The sequence below is a fragment of the Lichenostomus cassidix genome, chromosome W (genome assembly GCF_008360975.1).
Source record: "Lichenostomus cassidix isolate B80296 chromosome W, HeHo_3.0, whole genome shotgun sequence".
Classification (NCBI taxonomy): Eukaryota; Metazoa; Chordata; class Aves; order Passeriformes; family Meliphagidae; genus Lichenostomus; species Lichenostomus cassidix.
In genome coordinates this window covers 16,743,458-16,751,907 of record NC_139510.1, presented here as the reverse complement: position 1 = coordinate 16,751,907, position 8,450 = coordinate 16,743,458, and the positions used below count along the sequence as shown (strand labels likewise).

Genomic DNA, 8,450 nt, shown 5'->3' with positions numbered 1-8,450 from the left:
AGGGGGGCGGGAGGTGAGGGTGAGGCGAGGGTGAGGTCCCTCGCGCTGCCCTCCACTATAGCGCGTGTGGGCTGGCAGAACGCAGCGGGAAGGAGGTAGGTTTTGATTAGCTGTGGTGTGTGGGGATCAGGTAGGGGATGTTCTTTTTCCCCAGCCCCTGTCTTCTTTTCCTTTCTCGAGAATAAAATAAAGGGTAGGGCAGCGCTACAGCGGAGCCTGCACCGGCAGGGAGGGATGTCACAGGGGTGAGGGGAGAGCGGGGGGTGCACGGTACCCGGAGAGGGGCGCTTCCATGGAGGGTAGCAAAACCCCGCCGGGCTGTAGGAGGAAATCCCTCACGGCTGGCCATATGCGGATCTGTTCAGCAGCTCCGAGCAATGAACCCATCCCTTGCAGCAGGATGCAAAACCTGCCCTGTCTGGAGAAATAAAAGTGGGTGTTTCCTCCTCAGAAATAGATCGGTTTACTGCTGAATTGAAGGGGGTAATTCGATGCTCCATTTAGTGGGAGAGGCGGCCATGAATGCCTGCAGGGCCTGCAGTTCGTAGGCAGACCTTCCCTGCCCACCCGTGATGTAGGCCAGGGTGAGAGGCTGGTGTGGAGGCTTCAGTGCCCTGCTGTGCCTGTGGGGAGGGATGGGAGCTCCAATGCCCCTTTCACAAAAATTTGCAACTGGCCCGTGCTGACTGAGGAGAGAAGCCAGGACGCAAAGTACAGAATTACAAGGGTAAATATTTATTACTGTGTATGAGGTGTCCCAGACAAATTGGGGCACCCCAAATGTGGTTTTACATGGGGTTTTTATACCTTTCAAACATTCAGGTACAACACAATTTGACAAATCGCTAACACACACAAACACACACTACCCATTACTAATCACAGTAAAATTTTGTAAAGCAACTATATTTTTACAGCATTCTTGCTGCTTGTCTTTTGAATCAGATGTCCCTGGAGTCAGTCTTGCTATAGTTATTTAGCTATGATGTCAGACAATGCTGGGAGGGTTTCAGACACACATTAGAGGGGCTAGGATGCTGGCATTATCTTGATCGTCCAGGGATATCCTTTATCCTTCATGCACAGCTCTGAGCGTCCAAGAAGCAAAGTCTTTATTTCCAAGGCCAGTCTGTGCTTAAGTCTGTTTTACTTAAATATGAACAATACCAAAGTTTTCACTAAAATTCCACTATTGCATTACAGTGTATAATGTAAACTAATATATATATTAACAAAGTTAATACAATTTCATACTATAAAGACTGGTTCATAAAATAGTCAGGGAAGGGAATTTTCATAAAATGGTTCACACATTGAAATAGCCTGAATTCGTATTTGCATACTCAGTATCAGGGTATTTAATAGGAATTTCCATTGGAAAGCACAGCAAAGGAGACAGTCTGTAATAATTCAATTGCATACATAGACAGAGCTCCAGCACAAAAAAGTATTATTACACTCACCGTATTACTGCAAACAAAGATTCAAGTTCATTAGCATTAAAGTAACTGACGGGCTTTTTATATACCTCTTGCAATAGTTCAGTGTAATTGGAACCCATGCCTAGGAACCACAGGTGGCTCAGTGTCTGTTGGATCATGGTGCATCTGTCAACAACACAACTCTAACAAATTCAACTCCGCTTAGAGCAGCCTGTTTTGATGGTCACCTGGAAATAGTAAAATACCTCGTGGAGCACAAAGCAGACTTGGAAGTATCAAACCGTCATGGGCATACATGCTTGATGATCTCATGTTACAAAGGCCACAAAGAAATTGCTCAGTATTTACTTGAAAATGGAGCTGATGTTAACAGAAAAAGTGTTAAAGGTAAGTTTATTTTTCCTTGTAGTAAATAGGAGTGAAGTTACTCATATTCTTGAGGAGGATGACATCCAAAAATATTCCTCTAGTCTCAGAATGTGAATGTATTTTCCAGTAAGAGATGAAGTGCATCTAGCTATGTTTTTACAAATTTTTTTCAGCATATTCTTTTAATACTGGCTATAAGATGTAACTCTAAATTGATACACTTTAATCTAAAGACTTTGCATTTATGCAGATGCAAAGAGTTGATTGACTTTTGCTGAGAACTCCTATTTGTAGCAGGTTTGTATCATAATAAATATGTGAACGTATATTGTGTAAAATTTAGGATGTTTTTCATACTGTTTCTTAACAAACCAAATATGCTGTATGTAAAATTCACCTGTGCCACTAAGACTAGAATAGGGAAAGATGCATAAAGGAGAATAATTCTTTTCTACATTGGAAATGAATAATCACTTTGCTCTTTACTCCTCCTCTCCCTCAAATTCCTGAATCCTTTTGGACCTTTTTTCCAATGTTAGAAGACAAAAATGTAGTTTAGAATTAAGGAGATGAAGCTTCATGTGACTATGATTGCAACAGAATGGCTTCCAGTGGTGCACAGATCACAAAGAACATCTGTTTGCCTTGGTATACAATTATCCTGATACATTGTTCAAAGTGAAGACTTACGTCCTTTTTGCTGTGATCATATTTACGTGGACCTCTTATTCTAATTGCTGGCATTTGTTACATCTCAAACTTGTATGTGGATATGATATTGGCCTAAAAAGCATGTTGATTATTGCAGGTTATGGTTGACTTTTTTAACTCATTGAGCCAGGATTGTGTCTCAGCAGCTTATTTAAAAAAAAACCAAACCTGTTTATTTATAATATATATCCTAATAAATCTTTCTGTAGCATAATGCTTCAGTTGCCCTTTTCTGGCTAATTACAATTTTAACTGTATCATATACTTCAAGTATATTTTGACAGAAAAACCCGTAGTGCCTAGCTTACTGCACAATATTGTTAAATACCAAATATGAGAGTAATCTCTTTGAGAAAGCTGTTCAGTTAAATATGCCTTTTTCTGCAAGTCATGGAGTTATGTGGGTTTAATATAAAGAAAGCTAAACTAAAAATTTGTCATAGAGGTGGGCAGAGCAAAATAAATCTTCCTTTGTAAGGATTTAAGGTTGCCTATGAATCATAGACTTGTGGTGGGATAAAAATGTCATGTTTCTAGACTGGGCTCTTGGAATAAGGAGCTAAATATAAATATATAAATATAAAAAGCTGTTATAGGAGATTACTAGAGGTTCTCTTCCAGGTATTTTTGAAACCAGGTGTGGCGGAGTAGTAGAGAGAAGACTCTCGGTCAGGCGCAAGAAGTATGACATTGATTATGTGGCTGATTGCGATTAGATTTATTGCTAATACAGTATCTAAATATTGCCAGTGCAGTATAAGCAGGTGTAAAGGGTTAAAATACCAGCAGGCTTGGCTAGAAACATACAGGTTTACAGTCTTTGGCCTTGCAGAATGCACAATTGCAAAGCAACAAAACATCTATGGAGCTACTTTAGGATTTTACATACATATGTGACCAGATCTTAGTGCTTTTACTCACCCGTCCAAAAGTGAGTGTTCCCCATCTTTTGGGCTGGATGTACTTTGCAGGTGTCCCTGCCGGGGAGGGGGGAGGGATCCACCCAGAAGCTGCCCGCAATCGCGGGAGACCAGTTGGTCTGTTCTCCAGCAGCATTTTATACCCTTTTGCAGGCCGATGTGTACCAAAGTCAGTCGCAATCATCGCAGCTCCCCCATCTCTGGAATGCATTAATTGTACGAACATTCAAACAGTTCCTCCTTCAATTCCCACCTGGTGTTCTTATCTTAGGACAAATCAAATTGCCCATCAGAGACGGTAGGGGGAGGGTGTTGGGGTGCGGAGAACGCCCAAGAAGACCCAACTGTCTTTCCAAGAAGACCCAACTGTCTTTCGTTGTCACAGCAGGGAAAGTGAGAGGGCAAAATTATTCGAACTATCCCTTAGGCTTTTCCAGTAGATTTTCTTATTGTAAGATAGGACTTTATTCACATTTAAAAATCAGGGACAATTCTAGAGCTGAGAGAAATGCGAAAATGTGTTTTCGAGTGTTGACACTTCCAAGGAAAAATTCAAATACTTGGAGATGACAAGATAGGTAAGTCATGGAGGCCTAAAAGCCAGGATGACAACTGATACAGGTGATTTGCCCCAATCGAGCCCAGAGACACTTCAGAGACCAAGTCAGAGAAGTGGGTATTTGCTTTATTCGATGCACCCAGTGTGTGGGAATTGTTTCCACCAAACACACACACCTCAGTACCCCAAAGGCACAGTGTTATAGGTAAAATTCATGAATATTCATTACATTCCCCAGGATAGGAGTGGTTATAGAAATCATTTCTTGGAAGTCATTAATATCATTAGCATGTGCACCACGCATTCTCTGTATGTCCTGGTGGTCTTTGGAGACCCCCAAAGACCCCTCCAGGGTGAAGGTCTTTCATGGGGTGATTCAGCGGTTTCTGTGCTGGTTTCAAATGCATGCATGTGCATCTTAGCTGATAAGCCATCAGGCCAGAGTTGTTACCTACAATTTGAATTTGAATTAAGAGTTCAGCCTTTAGCCCTGGACAGGCGCTGTGCTGGTGGAAGGGGGCAAAAGCTCAGAGAAACAAGGATGATTGAAGTGCAAATAGATTTGGGTTTTCTATTTGACCATTTCTTTCTCAATCCCCCCTTTTCTTTTTGTAATTTGTAATTCTTTACAAATCTTGTATGTCATGAAAGTGAGTAACTTTCTCTATTTTATATCTGTTTGTACTTTTGCCATTGAGCATAAGCATCGCAATTCCAAGTGCATAATATCATACAACAATAACTACTAATACAAACAGTAACAATGCAACAATACAAATAACTATTACAAACAATTGTTTAAGCTAGGTTAAGTTGGGTAACTATGCTATAAGTTTGTCTCACTTCTTTAAACCCTCAAGAAGTGTCATCTAAAGTGATCTGATGCAATGTTCGTATTTTGTAACTGCAGCAGCTTGTATTTATAACTGTCCATTAATCAAAGGTATGCATTTTGGTCCCATGCACCTGCCCCAATTATCAGTGTCACTAGTATGGTCCAGAGCATGTTGTATTGATTTTTCGTATTTGAAGGTGTAGAGGTCTTGTTTTTCTTGTCTCCCACTCTGGTCTTGGTGCAAGTTTGGTCCTGGTATAATGGATCCAAGTCGATTTTCCCTGTACTTTAATTGCTGTATGAGTCACCAGCAACGTTTGATAAGGTCCTTCCCACTTTTCCTGGAGTGGATTTCCTGAAAGAGGCTTAACATAAACCCAATCCCCGGGATGCACATTATGAAAGGGTTTATCAGGTGGTGGGGGTTTACAATTGACAACGGTAGTGTGTATTGATTGTAATTTTTGACCTAAATGTTTTACATAATCTATTAGATAGCTTTGCCCTACCAGAGCCACACCGTCATTGTGAATCACATTTGTTCCATAGGGCCTTCCATACAAAATTTCAAAGGGACTCAGTTTTTCCTTGAGCCATGGTTTTACCCTAATTCTTAGTGAAGCCATGGGCAGAGCCTGATACCAATATAAGTTGGTTTCTTGACAAATTTTGGCTAATTGTTGCTTTATTAAGTGATTCATCTTTTCTGCTTGTCCATTTGCTTGTGGCCTGTATGGTGTATGTAGTTGCCAGCGTATGCCTAGTAGATTACTTACTCCCTGAACCACCTGAGCTATAAAGTGTGATCCCCTATCAGAATTAATTTCCCTTGGTACCCCAAATTGTGGAATTATTTCTTGTACTAAGGCTTTAACAACTTCTCTAACTTTATTTGTTCTACAAGGGAAGGCTTCCGGCCAACCTGAGAAAGTGTCTGTGAGGACTAAAAGGTACTTGTATCTCCCCTTTCTAGGTAATTCAGAAAAGTCAATTTGCCATACGTCCTCTGGTAAGGCTTCTTTGAGGATTGTTCCAGTGTTTCGCCTAACAGTGGTATTAGGGTTGTTTTTAAGACAGATTTCACAAGTGGAAGTTATGTCCTTGATTGTCTCCTTTAATTTTGATGCTATGACTTTGCTCTTTAAATGGTTATGTAAGGCATCAACTCCCCAATGTATTTTGGAATGTTCGCTTTGGATAAATAACTTTAACAGTTTTCTGGGTATGACCAGGAGATCCTTTATTCTAGCCCACCCATCTGCTCCTATTTGTCCTTTCTCTTTTTGTATCCAATTCAAATCATCCGTGTCATATAGTGGGGGTTTCTCACCCATAAGGATGCTAGAAGGGATTAGAGCTAGGGCTTGTATTTGAACCATACCAGCCACTGCCTTTGCTGTTTTGTCTGCCATAGCATTTCCCAGTTCAGGGATGGTGTTCCCCTGGGAGTGCCCTTTACAATGCATTATAGCCACTTTTGAAGGTTTCAGCACTGCTTCTAGCAATTGTAAGATTTTAGTAGCATGCTTGACTTCTTTCTTCTGTGAGGTTAATAAACCCCTCTCCTTCCAGATAGCCCTGTGAGCATGTACTACCCCAAAAGCATACCTTGAATCAGTCCAAATGTTGACAGGCTTTCCTTCGGCTAGTGCCAAGGCTCGAGTTAGAGCTATTATCTCAGCCTTTTGAGCAGATGTCCCCACAGGTAACAGTTTTGCTTCAATGACGGCATCTGTGGTTGTAACTGCATACCCAGCAAGGCGCTTACCATCTCTGACATAACTGCTTCCATCAGCGAACCAGTTTTCCGCATCTTCCAGCGGAGAGTCCTTCAGGTCTGGGCGACTGGAGTAAACTGCCTCCATGGTTTCAATGCAGTCATGTTGTACAGGATCTTCGGTAGCTCTGCCCTGGAGGTAAGCTGCTGGATTTAAAATGTTGGTTACCTGGATACTCACATCCTCTGATTCTGCTAGGACAGCTTGATATTTGAGAAAGCGAGATGGGGTTAACCAGTGATTTCCTTTCTGTGTGAGCACTGCTGACACTGTATGAGAGACAAAAACAGTTATCTTCTGGCCCGTTGTGAACTTGCGGGCTTCTTCTATGTTCAGGATCACAGCTGCCACTGCACGCAGGCAGGCGGGCCATCCTCGGCTGACCACATCCAATTGCTTGGAGAAATAAGTCACTGGCCTTTTGTAGGGTCCCAGCTTCTGTGCCAAAAGTCCCAACGCCAGTCCTTGCCTCTCATGTGAGAACAACAGAAAAGGTTTAGTGATATCTGGTATACCCAATGCTGGGGCTTGCATTAGCTCACGTTTCCGAGTTACAAATGCATTATTAGTTTCTGGTGTCCAGCATAGGTAGGTCCCCTTGGTTTCCTTTAGGAGCAGGTACAGGGGTTTCACAATCAACCCATAACGAGGGATCCACAACCTACACCATCCTGTCATGCCCAGAAAGGTTTTCAGTTCTTTGATTGTAGTTGGCCGGGGCATTTGACAGATTGCCTTCTTCCTGTTGTTTCCCAAGGCTCTCTCTCCTCTCGCCAATTCATATCCTTGATACGTAATTTTCTGGAGGACCAACTGAGCCTTCTCTGGAGAGATCCTATATCCACTTAGTCCCAGAAAATTTAAAAGATTTACAGTCCAATTCTTGCAGTCTTCACGAGTCCTTGTTGCTATTAGTAGGTCATCAACATACTGCAGAAGTATACCTTCCCCAAGGGGCGGTGTCCAGCCTTGCAGTTCTTTAGCTAATTGATCTCCAAATATTGTGGGGCTATTTTTGAATCCTTGTGGCAATACAGTCCATGTAAGTTGACTTTTTCTCCCTGTTTTGGGGTTTTCCCATTCAAAGGCAAAAATTTCCTGACTGCTTTCAGCTAATGGGAGACAAAAGAAAGCATCTTTTAAATCTAAAACTGAAAACCACACCCAGTCACTTTGCAATTTTGTAAGCAAGGTGTAAGGGTTAGACACTACAGGATGTAGTGTTTTTATTATTGCATTTATTGCCCTCAGGTCCTGAACTAATCTGTAACTTCCGTTTGGCTTTTGCACTGGTAGAATTGGGGTATTGTAGGCAGACCTACATTCTCTCAACAACCCTTGATCAATAAATTTAACAATTATTGGTTCTATTCCTACCCGTGCTTCATGCCTTAGTGGATATTGTTTTACTGATACTGGCTGCACTCCTTCCAGCAGTTCAATAACCACTGGGGAAGCCTGTTTTGATCTTCCTGGAATTTTGACATCCCATACCAAGGGGATCGCTTGATCTGTTATTTCACTATCTATGGGTATTTCTTCTTTTTCAGGGATATTTGCTAGGCTTAAAGCCATAATTAATTTTTCCTCAGGGACCTGTAGTCTCATTCCTTGTTCTGTGAATTCTATTTTTGCTTCTAACCACGTTAGTAGATCTCTGCCTAATAGGGGTTTTGGTGAATTTGGAAGGTATAAAAATTGGTGTATTCCCATCTTCTTGCCTAATGTACATTTTAAAGGTCTCAAAAAGTAGGCATTTTCAGTTTTCCCCGTGGCCCCAATAACTTGGATGTAATCACTGCTTATAGGACTCAAAGTTTGATTCAGGACTGAGAA

At 41.6% G+C, this 8,450-nt stretch overlaps 1 long non-coding RNA gene across 1 annotated transcript; it reads left to right on the top strand.

The window, feature by feature from the left end:
- Positions 1–14: 14 nt before the first annotated feature.
- LOC146425597 (uncharacterized) lies at positions 15–3,120 on the top strand. The gene is made up of 2 exons (XR_014846642.1): positions 15–95; positions 1,541–3,120. It is a non-coding gene; the product is annotated as an uncharacterized LOC146425597 (long non-coding RNA).
- The last annotated feature ends 5,330 nt before the right edge of the window (positions 3,121–8,450 follow it).